This window comes from Chinchilla lanigera, unplaced genomic scaffold (genome assembly GCF_000276665.1).
Source record: "Chinchilla lanigera isolate Chin_1 unplaced genomic scaffold, ChiLan1.0 scaffold00013, whole genome shotgun sequence".
Taxonomy (NCBI): Eukaryota; Metazoa; Chordata; class Mammalia; order Rodentia; family Chinchillidae; genus Chinchilla; species Chinchilla lanigera.
The window spans coordinates 9,173,409-9,188,555 of NW_004955414.1; positions in this window are offsets into that span (position 1 = coordinate 9,173,409).

The following is a 15,147-nucleotide window of genomic DNA, read 5'->3' on the forward strand; positions in this document are numbered from 1 at the left end:
TGCTTTCTCCATTCCCTTTACTCCCACAAACTAGAATGCAAATGGGAACGCTCACTGTGGTTAACTCTGATGGTTCCGTCATTGTAAACATCAAAGCACAAATTATTTGCTTCAAAACCATAACTGACACATTAATGGCGTTAAACTGGTCTAAACTGCTGAAATACTCAAACTGTAGTTTGAGGACGGTCACTGAAGAGCACTCTGGAGATCCACAGGAAGCAATGGAAACCCTACATACCATGGATACTCAGGCAACCTAGAGAAAAAAAACAAAGTAAATTTTAACTTCACCCCCAGCCTGGGGGACTCCACATTTCTGAGACAAGGTGTCCAAGGAATTACTAACAATGTCCATTACAGCAGGAGACCTGCAGTCCGAAATGCGGGAAAAACCACAGCCCTCAGGCTTTAAATCCAGTTGGGATGTGTAAGGGGTACTGTTTCACTCCCAATAAGGAAATCATATTGAGCCTCATCCAAGCCCAGAACCCAAGCTATTACAAAAGCCACTGCTAGACACCATCCTGCCTTGGAGACTGGCAGCCAGTCTCCAAGGAACTGGAACCCTGATGCTTCCAGAAGCCTTTGGCTTATGTATACCACACAGAGCAAAGGACAGCCCCATCAGCATCCTGCAGCTTCAGGTCCAATAGCTGCCATAACCATAGTCCAAGTCCCTTCAATGAGAGCTTGGAAAAACCTCCTCTCAACCCACAACCCCGGGATCACGTGCAAAGTCAGGGCTTCACCCATCTCTCTGGAGCTGAGAAAGATCTGAAAACACTTCCCAAAGCTCTGGAAGTATGGCTCTCAGTGCCTCAAATCCTGCATCACCTGCACTGACCCACAGGAACTCGGGAAGATCTCCCAAGGCCACACTCCTAGGTGCAAAAAGCCCCTCCATCACACAAGCCTATTCCTTGAGATCACAAGGTCTCATCCACATCCTTCAGCTCCAGGACCATAAATGCCAACATAAGACTCAGCCTTGCTAGGATTTACCTTATGTACACTAGGGACATTTCTATCCACATACTGTAGGTACGTACCACAAACACCAAGTCTACAAATCTTGGCATTACCCTTGCTCAACCCATGGGAACTAGGGAAGGTCTCCTCCATATCCTGTACCCCCAGGAACATGGATACCTGCACCACAAGCCCAAATGTTACCTGTACATTCTTCAAAGAACCTGTGGAAGATCTTCTCTCTTGGACATAGGAATACAACCTCTGGTGTACATGTCCACTGGCACCTGGAAAAGGTATCTTCTGGGCTCCACATCTCTAGAAAAGTAGCTATCAGTCCTTCAAGGCCCAGAGCCACACATCTTTACACCTCTAGGTTTCTGGAAGGTCCCCTTTGTGTTCCACAAGCTTGAGTCCATCATTACCAGCAACCTCAGCAACCCCAGTGCTGAGGACCTAGAAAAGTTCCCTGACCTACACAATTTCTAATTACCAGACCTAGAAAAGTTCCCATCACATCCAGTGGCTCAGTAACTTTAAGTACTCGTATTATAGGTCCGGGCATCTCCTGCATGTGTCCTGAGGTCCTAGGGAAGGTCTTCTTCACATCCTAGGACATGGAGACTTTAACTGCTGGCATCACAAGCACTGGTATCACCTGTACTTGCTCCAAGGGACTTAGGCACAGTTCTCTACACATAGTGCACCACAGAGACCACAGCACCATCACCACAAGCCCAAGTGCCATCAGAGCTTGATTCTCTGAGAGAAGAGGACATACGTACATGTTTGGAAGCCTATGTCATACAACTGCAAAGTCATACAACTACCTTAAGGAACCATGGAGTCTAGACTACTGCTGACATCAATTGAAGCTTAAGAAATCACACTGGGGTACACCTTTGAGCTCACCTATATCCAAGGCCAAAACACCTACACAACTGAACTCTATATCTCATCTAAACAAAACTTCTTTTCCTATAGAATCTACTCCATAAAATCAGAAGAGGCAGCATCAGAGCAAATGCATAGACATCAACATAAGAACAAAAGAAACATAAAAGGAAATATGATACTTCAAAAACAAAAATTTTCCACAAATCTATGAAACACTTCAAATTCTTTTTAAAAAAATGATCCTAAGGAAATTCAGTGAGATTCAGTAAGAGAATATAGAAAAACAATATGAAAGAGAAAAAAACAACTCGAGGTATGCATGGAAACTTCAATAAAAAGAATTTTTTAAAAAATAACCAAAATCTTTCACTAAAAACTTCAATCAATGCAATAAAAATGAAATACAACTGAGATCTTCCACAACAGACTAGATTAGTAATGACAAACATTTTAGAGACGAGTGCCCAAATTGCAACACAAAACCCACTCACTTATTGCTAAGTGCCAACACTGCAATTAAACCTGAGTACTGAGGTTTTAGTTTAGAAAAAAAAAACTCATACATTAACTTCGTTTGTCTTAAACAAAGAAACAAACAACACACACAACATAGACTTGCCACCACTGGACTAGACCAAGCAGAAGAAAGAATACGTGAAGTTGAGGGCAAATCTTTGAATTAATCCAGATAAAAAGGAATATTAGGGCCCCTAGCCGCACAGGCTCCCCGGAGGTGGGCCCCCGGCACCTGGGAAGCCATGCAGCAGAGTGCACCATCCTTTTGACTGGACCTGAGCCGCACAGGTGCCCGGGAACAGGGCCCCTGGCGCCCGGGAAGCCATGCAGCAGCACTCACTGGCATGTACCAGCCCTCTGGCCGGCCACCACGACACGGTCTAGAACTATTATGGCACAGAGAATCAGTGACACAATTGGCCCTCCACATGCTGGCTGCAGAGGCCTGCCCGTGGACATGCGTGAATTATCCTGACATGCAGATACCCCTGGAAATACAATGCACACAACAGGTCACCCTTGTCCCTACCATTGAGAACCAGAAAGGTCCAGAGTCAGTGGAGGAGCAGCTGCTGAACAAGGATTCGGAGAATGTGAGAATACAGACTACGCCCAAAGACTCAGAAGTCTAGTTGACTAGGGTCACAAGAGCCCTTTGGAAGCTGGAAACCAGGAGGACCTTGCGCAATACTTCGGGAGACCCCCTGGAAGCCATTCTTCCCCTGACAGTACGGGCTGCAGTGGAGGAGCACATGGAGCTCTGGAGAGGCCTGCACTGAGATTCCTGCTACCTGTGCTGACCATTGGGGAGAGGACACTAAGTGGTTGTGGGGTCCCAATGTGCTGGGAGGCTGGAGAGAAAAAGCTACAAAAAATGGCTTTCACCCCAGATGGCTCACTTGAGATGTTAGTAAGAACTGCCTCCTTAGTATTCTATAGCTGTGACAAGAAGGAGGCGAAAGATAGAAAACAAAGAGACAGAGAAAAGGCAGCTGCTTTTCCTGCAGCACTAAGAGAAACAGACCCTAAGTCTGATTCTTGAGGCCCCAAGAAGAACTCGACGACTATATTTGTCTGCTACCACTGTTAAAAGCCAGGCCATCTCAAGAAAAACTGCCCTAAGAAGCCCCCTGGGCCATGCCCTGAATGCAAAGGAGACCACTGGAGATTGGTCTGCCCTCTGAAGTGGAGGTGCCAGAGATCAGAGCCATCCTACCAGTTAATCCAACAGGGATGAGGGAGCCTGGGGCATACTCTGCCTTCTCCCTCTGGCCAGACTGTCTTCTCCATGGAGAAGCCCCGGGTAATCATGATTATAGAGGAAAAAGAAAACAGCCTGTTGCTAGACACAGGTACAAGTCTCTCGGTCCTTCTTTTCAGTCCTGGCCTTCCTTTCAGCTGTCACACCTCAGTGACAGGAGTCACTGGTGAGGAGGTAATATGCTATTTTTGACAACCCTTAGGCTGTAACAACTTGTTAGATCCTTCTTGCGAATCTCTGTCTTCCTGAGAAACCACTTTGAAGATACCACCATGTATTATGGCAGCCATTGATATTTTCCTATTAATCTGTCCATAACTCTGTAATGTTTGTATTGTTCCTATGCTATTTCATAAATGGATGTATGTTTATTATTATGTGTTTCCTACAACAACCATTGAGAATAGTCAATGATTATTCAATTGGTCAAAAAAAAAGGAAAATTAGCTGGGGATATAGCTCAATGGCATAAGCACTTGCTTGGCAAGCCTAAGGCCATGAGTTCAACTCCTTGTACAAAAAAAAAGGAAAATTAAAATGTTATTTAAAAGAATAAAGAAAACATACCAGGTTCATGGGACACCACCACATAGATATTTTATTATGGGAATCACAGATGAAAAGAAAAGGGGGAACCCATTGAAAATCTATTTCATTAAATAATAGTTGAAAACTTCCCAAATCCACAATAGTCAGATAGAAAGGATTCAAAAGACCCTTAATGGATTCAACCAAAAAAGAGTTTAACCAAGCAGGTTGTAATTGAAATGTGAAAAATATAAGACAAAGAAATAATTCTAAAAAGAAAAAAGGAAAAAATAATTCTAAAATACTAAAAGCAAAACATTAAGTCATATATAAAACAATGTTCATTGGACTGACAGCATATTTCTCAGCAGTGACTTTACAGGTCAGAAGAAAGTAAGGTGATATGTTCAACTTCTCAAAACAAAAATGTCAACCACAAATACCATACACAGCAAAGTATATGAAAACATGTTCAAACTCACTAATCATCTAGAAAAGGCAAGTCAAAACCACAATGAAATATCATCTCATCCCAGTGAGAATAACTATTATCAAGGGGGAAACAATGACAAATGCTGGAAAGGATGCAAAAAAAGAATTCTTATACACTTTCTGTGATAATATAAATTAGCATAGACATTTTGGAAAATGTACAGTTTTCTCAACAAACTATCGGTAGAACAATCTCATTGTCCAACAATTCTAGTACTTAATATACATCCAAAGGAGATGAAATCATTACACCAAAAAGATAAGTGCACTCTCGTATTTACTGCAGCACTGTGCACAGTAGCCAAGAAACGGAAGCAACCTTCAGTTCCATCAGCTAGTGTTATGGTCTGTGTCTGGATGTCCCCCCAAAGCCTCATGCAGTCATGGTGCGGGCTTTTAGAGTTTATGATTCATTCATGGTCCAATACTGGAATTATGGATGTGAGCGCTACACCTGCGCTGGGCCTGGTAGTTTACACTACAATGTAAGGGAGGGAAAGAGGCTGCTTACTGCAGCTCCTCCCTTTTGCTCTTGTTGTTTTTGCTGTCTTCTGCTGCCGTGAACTATTGTCCTCTGCCATGTGCCATCCTGCCTTGGAGTCAGCCAAGTACGGACTGAAACCTCCACAAACTGTAAGCTAAATACATCTTTCCTTCCTTAATTCTGGGAGTCAGGTATTTTGTCTCAGCAACAAGAGAAAAGTAACCAAGACAGCTAGTGAATGGATAAAGAACATGCAGTACATGTACACAATATTGTTGAGCCAGAAAAATAATAAAATGTCAGTTATTGCAGCATGCATTAAACTGGAGGTCATTCTGTTAAGCAAAATAAACTAGATACAGAAAGACAATACCACATGTTCATACCCATTTGTGGAAACTCAAAAGTAGATCTGGTTGGGAAACAGTGGAAGAGTGGTCATTTCCACTACAGACAGAAAGAAAGGTGCTGTGGAGAGATGGAAAGAAATAAAGTAAGAGACACCAAAACAGAGGGGAGAAATTAATTCTGCCTGTTTATAGCACAGTAAGGTAACTATTGGTTAAGACAATCTATATCTAAAGATGACTAGAAGAGTATGACATTCCCATCACATAAAATGACTAATATTATTTAAAATGATTAAAATGATTTACATGGAAATATTTATTACCCTGATCTGAGTATTACACACTGCACATATGTATCAAATGATGATGATCCACAAAGTCTCTACTTTTTTAAAAAGTTGTGCAATGAGGTCTTCTTTTTGGTGCTTTCAATTTGGGGCCTTAAAGCACATTACTTAGAAAAGTATGCATGATTTATTCCCCTCAAAGTGGCAGTTTCCTGAGGTAGGGACATAAATAAAAAGCATACAGTAAGAACTAAGAGAGGATAAAATCAACTTTTTAAAAAGAGTAGCAGTGGAGCTTACATCTATCAGGCAGATCAATCCCTATTTCTACTACCAATTTCACTCTATGAAATATTTTAAAATATTTATAAGAATGATGGTTGAAAGAAAAAAATCTGCCTGTAATTGCCTTGGTATTTTATAGAATAAATTCTCATTTACTTGGTATCAAGCATATCTAAGTCCCTTTTTAGTTAATTACCTTATACCTAAGGACGTTTTGGCCAGAGTCTCAGACACAAAGCAGCGCTGTCAGAAATGTGGCTGAGCACTTTCCCCAGTACAGGACCAGCCCACCATGCTGAGTTACAGACTGTGAAAGGAGATGAGACCAGGCACTACAACAGCAGCCTCTGCAGCCCTGGCCACATGGTGTTTCACCCAATAACCTGAAGCAAGTTCACAAAGGGATTCGAATGCCACCCCCAATACTATTGAGCTAATGTTAACTCCCTTAGTAACTACAGTGAACACAAAAAGCATACTGTGTGTATTCCAGGACAGTGAGCCTCTCCCTTGACATTATGGTCCCTTGGGAAAAAAGCAGGGTGAAGAACAGGGGTCCTGCAGAGGGATTCTCTGGCTCTGTGTGCCAAGAAACTCTGCTACTGCGCACAGAACTCTCCAGGGCCCTGGGCGCACGAGCTAGTCCTGCAAGTCCGCATATAGATAACTGCCTCCCCTTCCGAATGTGTTCTGGGACCACAGGCATCAGCATCCCCTGGAGCTTACTGAACATGCACAGTTTCAATCCTCATCCCAGACTTACTGAATCAGAGTCTGCATTTTGTTAAGATTTCCAGGTGACTGCATACATGTTAAAAGTTGTAAGTCACTGGTTCAAGCTTGAACCAAGTGTTAGGAAAAGGACAGTGAAAAAGTCATATTCCTCTACTAAAGTGAGTTACTATCATGGGGGAAACAAAAAAGCAAACAGCAGCAAAGGAGGAGAAGTTAGCTCTCAAAGTAAGTAAATAGCTTGGCAGCATGATCCTTAAACCTGTCTTCCCCTGCCTAATGCAAGATGGATGAGCGCCTGCAGACGTCATACTGAGAAAGTGTTTGTTTGGTGGAGCTTAAGCCCAGGGTTGGTTATTTCCACCACACCAGTTAGGAGGCATTTCTTGGGATGATCTTCAAAGGATAACAAATCAACACTGCAGCCTCATGAGTCAGACCACCAGCTTGCAAGCAGTGGACCTGGAAAACTGGCTCCATTCTACACTAGCCATGTGACATCTGACAAGGGTCTCCAAACATAAATTTTCTGTCTTAGAAGAATGCATGGAAACTACCTGGTGCAAAGGAAGCATTGAGCAAGTTTCAGTCATCAATAGTATGTTTACTTACTGGTCCTCACAACACTCGTGAAAGAGGAAAGGTCATTTGGTTGCACATTCAATAGATGAAAAAATCAGAGTCCAAGGATGCAGTAACTCCTCCAAGACTGCCCACTGGTGACAGAGATGAGAAACTTAGTCTTTGGCTTCTCTAATTCAATGTCCTTTAGTGCTATGCCAGGCAGGTTTGGTGAATGGTAATGAAGGATCTGCTCTGGAGAACTGTGATTACTAGAAAAGGGCCAAAAGCCTAGCCTGATGGAAAAGCAGACAGTCATCTGCCTTCCTGGATAATCTGCCACCATGGCCCCTGCTAGGAATGAGCCACTGCCTTGTCAAAAAAAAAAAAAAAAATCAGCAAGTATATTATCTGGAAAGGACCTGCTGGCAAACACAAATGCAAGAATTAACTTGTCCGATGACACAAACAGAACAGAGAGATAAAGAGCAGAAAAGGAAAGATACTTAAGAGTGGATGGTGTGGGCAACCTACTCAGGCCCCCCTTCTGTCCCTCTCTTGGGACAGAAATTTTCTTTCCCTCAATAAATATATTCTGCTCTTAACCTCACTTGTTCCTAAAATTCATTCTTCAATTTTAGAGAACATGAACTCATCCCAGCTATCATTCAGGTCAGGAATTTTTATTTTCCTGTATCGTTTTGGAGGTCCCCACTGAGATCCCTGGACAGAGGTAAAAGTTTGCTTTTGTTTTATAGACTCTGGATTGGGATGCATTTTGGTAACAAATTTTTATGCTTCAAATTAGGTTATGCTTTTGCCTCTTGCTTATAATTGCTTATGCTTTGTCTCTTATATAGTTTTGTTAAAATGTTGATAAATCTAAGTTAAAACCTGGGAAGGTTATAAAGTTATGCTATTTCTTTAATGGGACATTTTATTCCTGTTTTGCTCTGGTATATGTTGCATTTGAACTAGTTGCTAAATGTACTGGTTTTCCTTGCTTGACATTATCTAGCTAGGGAGGGTCTTGAGGGTACAAGGATCAATCAGAAATAGGGAAGGGATGCCCAAACTGTTTCTTTTTGTCATAGTTGAAATCTCTTACTCCTATCAAATACATTATTAAGCACTGGAAGACACATTTAAAAAGAGCCATTTAATATTTTTCTGCATGTGTGCATGGCCTACCTATCCCCTAGAGCCAAGATGGAATGCAGAAGGAAGTATTAATTATGATGCTATTTTACAACTACAAAGATACTGTAAAAAGGAAGGAAAATGGCCAGAAGTGCCCTATGTTCAAATTTTATTTGCATTAAGAAATAGTCCTTATTTAGTTTCAAAATGTAAATGTGAGCCACAGGGAAATGGGATACCTCAGACTCTTAAGACATCTACTGTCCTAGACCCTGAGACTTCTCCCTAATCTTTGGAGCCTGAGGACAAGATAGCCTTAATCAAAGCCTCACCCACCATTACTGAACCTAAGGTTTCCCCTACCTGCCCTTCTAGGCTAGAGGATGGGACTTCTAGATGAGTTGTAATCCAGGCCTCTACAGGGCTATACTCATCCTTAGCTGAGTTTAGGCAAGCTCCTCAAGGGCAGTATCCATTACAAGAAGTAAATGGACAATTTGGAACTACAGAGTTCATGTGTCTTTTTCTCTCAGTGACCTAAAACAGATAAAGTTAGATCTTGGAAAATTTCTAGATGACCCTGATAAGTACATTGAAGTATTTAGAGGCCTCACTCAGATCTATGAGCTACATTGGAAAGATGTAATGTTACTCTTAAATCAAACATTACCTCTAATGAGAAACAGGCAGCATTACAGGCTGCTATTGCATTTGAAGGTGAATATAATATTATTAATTTTAGAAGGCCAGAAGAAAGACAGCCAGGAGAACTACCAGTTCCCACTGGAGCCCAAGCCATCCCTACCCAAGACCCCTACTGGCCTAGCAACTATATGGAGATTGCAATAGGAGACATTTTCAGACATGTGTTCTTGAAGGTCTAAGGAGGATAAGAGATAAGCCATGCAATTATTTTAAACTGTCAGTGGTTCAACAAGAAAAAAGGGAACATCCCTCTGCTTTCTTAGATCATGTACAAGAGGCATTGATAAAGCCTACTTCCCTAGATCCTAATTCAGTAGAGGGACAAATTATTCTTAAAGATAAGTTCATTACTCAGTGAACCCCAGATATTAGAAAAAACCTACAAAAAATGGCTTTTGCTCCAGATAGCTCACTCGATGTGTTAGTAAAAATTGCCTCCTCAGTATTTTATAACCATGATGAGGAGGAAAATAAAGAGACAGAAAAAGCAGCTGCCTTTGCTACAGCATTAAGGGAAACAGACCCTAAGTCTGATTCTCGGGGCCCCAAGAAGAAAGTGATGACTACATTCATCTGCTACCACTGTCAGAAGCCAGGTCACCTTAAGAGGAACTGCCCTAAGAAGCCCCCTAGGCCATGTCATAACTGCAAAGGTGACCACTGGATGTTGGACTGCCCTCTGAAGCGAAGGCCGCAGAGTTTAGACCCATCCTACCAGTTGGTCCAACAGGAATGAGGGAGCTGGGGCACACTCTGCCTTCTCCCTCTGGCCGGACTGTCATCTCCACAGAGGAGCCCCAGGTAATCATGACTATAGAGGGAAAAGAAACCTGTCTATTGCTGGACACTAGCGTGAGTCTCTCAGTCCTTCTTTTCAGTCCTGGACTTCCTTCTAGCCATCATACCTCAGTGAAAGGAGTCACTGGAGAGGAGGTAATTTGCTATTTTTCACAACCCTTAGGCTGTAACTGGGATGGTTTTCTTTTTTCACATTTCTTTTTGATAATGCCTGGAAGTCCATTCCCTCTCTGAGGGAGAGATATTTTACCCTGTTTAAATACTGTAATATATATGCACCCAGGTCAGGTACACTGTCTTCCACTCATGGAGACAGAAATAAATCCTGAAGTATGGGCAACTAAAGACAAAATATGTAGGGCATTAAGAGCTGCTCCAGTACAGATACATCTCAGAGATTCTACTATTTTTCCTAACGAGAGACAATATCCTTTAAAACCTTAAGTTAAAAAAAGGGTTACTACCTATAATTGATAACCTAAGGGCACAAGGCCTACTTGAGCCCTGTAACAGCCCGTGCAACACTCCAATTTTGGGAATTCAAAAATCCAATGGGGAATGGAGATTAGTACAGGACCTTAGACTGATAAATGAGGCAGTAGTGCCAATTCACCCAATGGTACCTAACCCATGTACACTCCTTTCTCAAATTCCAGAAGATGCCAGTTGGTTTTCAGTGTTAGACTTAATAGATGCTTTCTTTTGTATTCCTTTCCATAGAGATTCCCAGTTTCTCTATGCTTTTGAAGAGCCTCATGACCAGGCCTCTCAGTTGACATGGACAGTGCTTCCCCAAGGGTTCAGGGATAGTCCACATATTTTTGGGCAAGTGGTTTCCCATGACTTGGCATGCTTTGAGTTTTCCCAGGTCACAGTCTTACAGTATGTAGCTGACATTCTTTTATATGCCCCCTCAGAAGAGCTCTGTAGCCAAAGCACCTGTGCTTTGCTAAATTTTCTAGCAGACAGAAGTTATAAGGTCTCTAAATCTAAAGCACAACTTTGCAGTCTTGAGGTAAAATATTTAGGCCTCATCATATCCAAGGGAACCCGAAGGTTAGGAGAGGACAGAATTAAACCAATTCTTTCCTTCCCACAGCCCAAGACCCTAAAACAGCTAAGGGGATTCCTAGGAATTACAGGCTTTTGTTGCCTTTGGATACCAGGATATGGGGAAATTGCAAGACCCTTCTCTCAACTTATAAAAGAGGCCCAAAAGACAGATACCCATATTTTAACCTGGGAACCTGATTCCAAAACAGCATTCCAGAAGCTTAAACAAGCTCTCCTAAATGCTCCAGCCCTAAGCCTCCCCACAGGACACCATTTCAATTTATATATCGATGAGAGGCAAAGTATGGCTTTAGGAGTAATTACACAGGATCTGGGACCCACTCAGCAGCCTATAGGGTATTTGAGTCATGAATTAGACATTGTAGCAAAGGGATGGCCTTCTTGCCTTAGAGCTATGGCAATTGTAACTCTCAGTGCCAGAAGCATCCAAGCTAACTTTAGGAAAAGATCTCACTGTATATATGCCTCATAAGGTGTCAGGACTTCTTTCATACAAAGGGAGCCTCTAGCTATCATACAGGTGACTTCTTAAATACCAGGCTCTAGAAGGATCAGCCATTCAAATAAAGACATGTTCCTCCTTAAACCCTGCTATCTTTTTGCCAGAAAAGGAGGAAATTGAGGCTGACAGACACAATTGTGAACAGGTAGTTCTCCATGTATATGCAGCTAGAGAAGACTTATTAGGCACTTCTCTTACTAACCCTGATTTGACCCTTTTCTGTGATGGCAGCTCCTTCATGGAAAATGTGACAAGGAAGGCAGGGTATGCAGTGGTAACTTTACATCATACTCTTAAAAGTTCCTCACTTACACCTGGGTCTAGTGTTCAGCTAGCGGAGCTCATAGCTCGGAGCTTATCCTCTCTATGGGAGGCCATTACTGGCTCCTTTTGGTGGAAATCTTTGTTGACTATATTCATAATAATCCTGTTGATCTTATTGTTTAGCCCATGCATACTTAATTGTTTCTTTGGCTTTGTCTCCTCCAGATGTAAAGCTATATGCCTACCCAAGATGAAAATGCCTGGTGTCTATTGAGGGCCTTTAGATAGACCCTCTGAAGAGTATCTCTGACTGCCAATCAACAACTACTACCCCTTTCAGCCTGAAGAAGCCAGAGTGGTGATCACCCATTACTACCTCATGGCAGTTCAAATTATTTTTTCAGAAGGGGGAATGTTATAGGCAGCTGGTTAGACTGGAAGGAGCCAGTATGGAAGACAAGATACCTTACAAATGGAGAGGTGGTACTTGCTTCAGGCCAGATCTCAAGACCAAAGATTAAACAAATACACCCACATACCTCCCTAGGGATGGACCTCAGGGATTGATATTCTAAATAGGTAGTGATTACCTTGAAGAGTCCTTGACCCAACCCCTTACAGGAAAAGCCCCTGTTCTGTATTCATGCCAGCTTGCTACACGACTCAATTCCCCATTTGATCCTGATTTAATCAATTTTACCTGAACAATTCTTATTAGCTGACCATAGTTTTGTCCATTTTCCCCTACATTGGACCTGCCTCACCTCATGGTTTTGCTCAATAAAAGTGCCTAGAAAAGATAGAGTTTGGGGGTAACCCACTCGGCCCCCCTCTGTCCCTCTCTTGGACAGAAACTTTCTTTCCCTCAATAAATGTACTCTTAATTTCCGTTGTTCCTAAAATTCATTCTTCAATTTTAGAGAAAATGAACTCGTCCCAGATATCATTCAGGTTGGCAGTTTTTATTTTCCTGTATCACCAGCATTAGTTCATTCTTTCACAGCATTTATGCTATCGATTTCCATGGTTTTAATGTGCCAAAGATTGTTTAATCTTTGGTGGATTTTTCAGAGTTGTTCCACTTAGCAGCCTGAATCAAAATTAGAATTTTCCCAAGGAATAGAACCAATAGTGATAAATATGTGTGTTATTTGTATTTGTGTGAGTGTGCCTGTGTGCAATTTTGGGGAATTAGTGCTCACAAATTTGACTGACAAATTTGAAATCTGGGTAGACCAGTAACCTGGATACTCAGGAACAATTGATGGTAAATTCTTAAAAATGAATTCTCTGAACTAAGAAAACCCAGTTTTTATTTTTAAGATCTTCCACTTATTGTTTGTGATCTAGCCTTACTATCAGGGTTAATCTCCTTTACTTAAATTCAGGGGATTATAGTTATTGAACAGATTGGCAAACTGCCTTTTTCAGAACAGGTAGATTGTTTAATTACAATACTTGGCACTAAAGCCTTCCTGATGTGACATTAAATTTACCACAGAAGGCCAATATTAATAGCCCTTCTATCAAATATTTGTCCACGTCTTTTAGGAAGGATGTATATGCATTTTGTTGGAAGTCAATTTTCTTGAATATATGTGAAACATCTATTCAGCTTCAATCAAAATTGCCACAATTTACATGGCAAACAGCAAGGAATGAGCTTTTCAACTGCCCCTCAAATAACTGTTTCACCATAGGCACATGCTCAGTAGTAGATCGGTGAGAGTCCTTCCAGGATGTCTTGCCTGCTCTATCAGAAAGATTTTTTTTCCTCTGCGATCACAGCCTCCAAGAATCTTCTAAAACATGAAGGAGGGCAGGGTAGACGGGATTTTTCTAAGAAAGAAATTAAGAAGATCTGGGAGAAAGCCAACTTCTAAAAGATATCATCCTTCAAAATGCACTATCCTATACAACAGCCACTGATCCCACTGACTCTTGAAATGTGAATAGATTACTTGAAATGTGATAGATTACTTGAATGTGAATAGACTTTTTTTTTTTTTTTTTTTTTTTTTTTTTTTTTTTTGGTTTTTTTTTTTTTTTTTTTTTTTTTTCTGGTACCGGGAATCAAACTCACGACCTCACGCTTGCCAGGCTGGCACTGTGCTGCTCAGCTAAATCCCCAGCCCCTATGAATAGACTCTTGAAATGTGAATAGATTACTTGAAATGAATAGACTACTTGAAATGTGAATAGATTACTTGAAATGAATAGACTACTTGAAATGTGAATAGATTATTGGGAAAGGAATGTAAAATATCTCCTTAATAGTTTTTTTAACTTGACAATATGAAAAATATTTTAGCTATATTGGGCTAAATAAAATATACTTTAGAATAATAAAAAAAGTGGATAGTGGCACTGGAAACACTGGCTCTGTGCAGGACAAAGATTAACTTTAGACCCATATCTTTCACCATGCACTAACTTCAAAATGGACCAAATATCTACATGTTAAAATAGAAACATTAAGTGTGCTGCAAGATAGAATAGGTAAAACTCTTGAAGACATCGATGTAGACAAAGACTTTATGAATAAAACCCCAACTGCACAGGAAATATCACAAAGAATCAACAACTGGGATCTCATCTTACTATGAAGCTTTTGTGCAGCAAGAGAAACTACCAACAGAATGAAGAGACAACACACAACGTGGGGAAAAATGTTTGCCAGCTGTTCCTCAGACAAAGGATTACTATACAGAAAATATAAAAAACTCATAAAAATAAGACCTCCCAAATTTAAAGACCCAGTCCCAAAATGGGCATCTGATATGAATACACACTTCTCAGATGAAGAAATACAAACAGCAAATATATGAAAAAATGTTCCACATCACATGTCATTTGAGAGATGTGAATTAAAACAACACTGAGATTCCATCTCATCCTGGAAAGAATGGTTGTTATCAAGAAGTCAACCAATAACAAATGCTGGCAGGGCTGTGGGGAGAAAGGAACACTCCTCCACCGCTAGTGAGAGTGTAAACTGGTGCAACCACTGTGGAAATCAGTGTGGAGATTCCTCAAAAATCTAGGATTGGAGGTCCCATTTGACCCAGCTATTCCCCTTCTGGGTCTCTTCCCAGAAGAATTTAAAACATGATACTACAGAGATATATGTGCACCCATATTTATAGTGGCACAATTTATAATAGCTAGATCTTGGAAACAACCCAAATGCCCATCAACTGAGGAATGGATTTAAAAAGATGTGGGCTTTATATACAATGGGGTGACACTCAGCCATAAAGAAGGATAAACTGGAGACTTTTATAGGTAAATGGATGCAA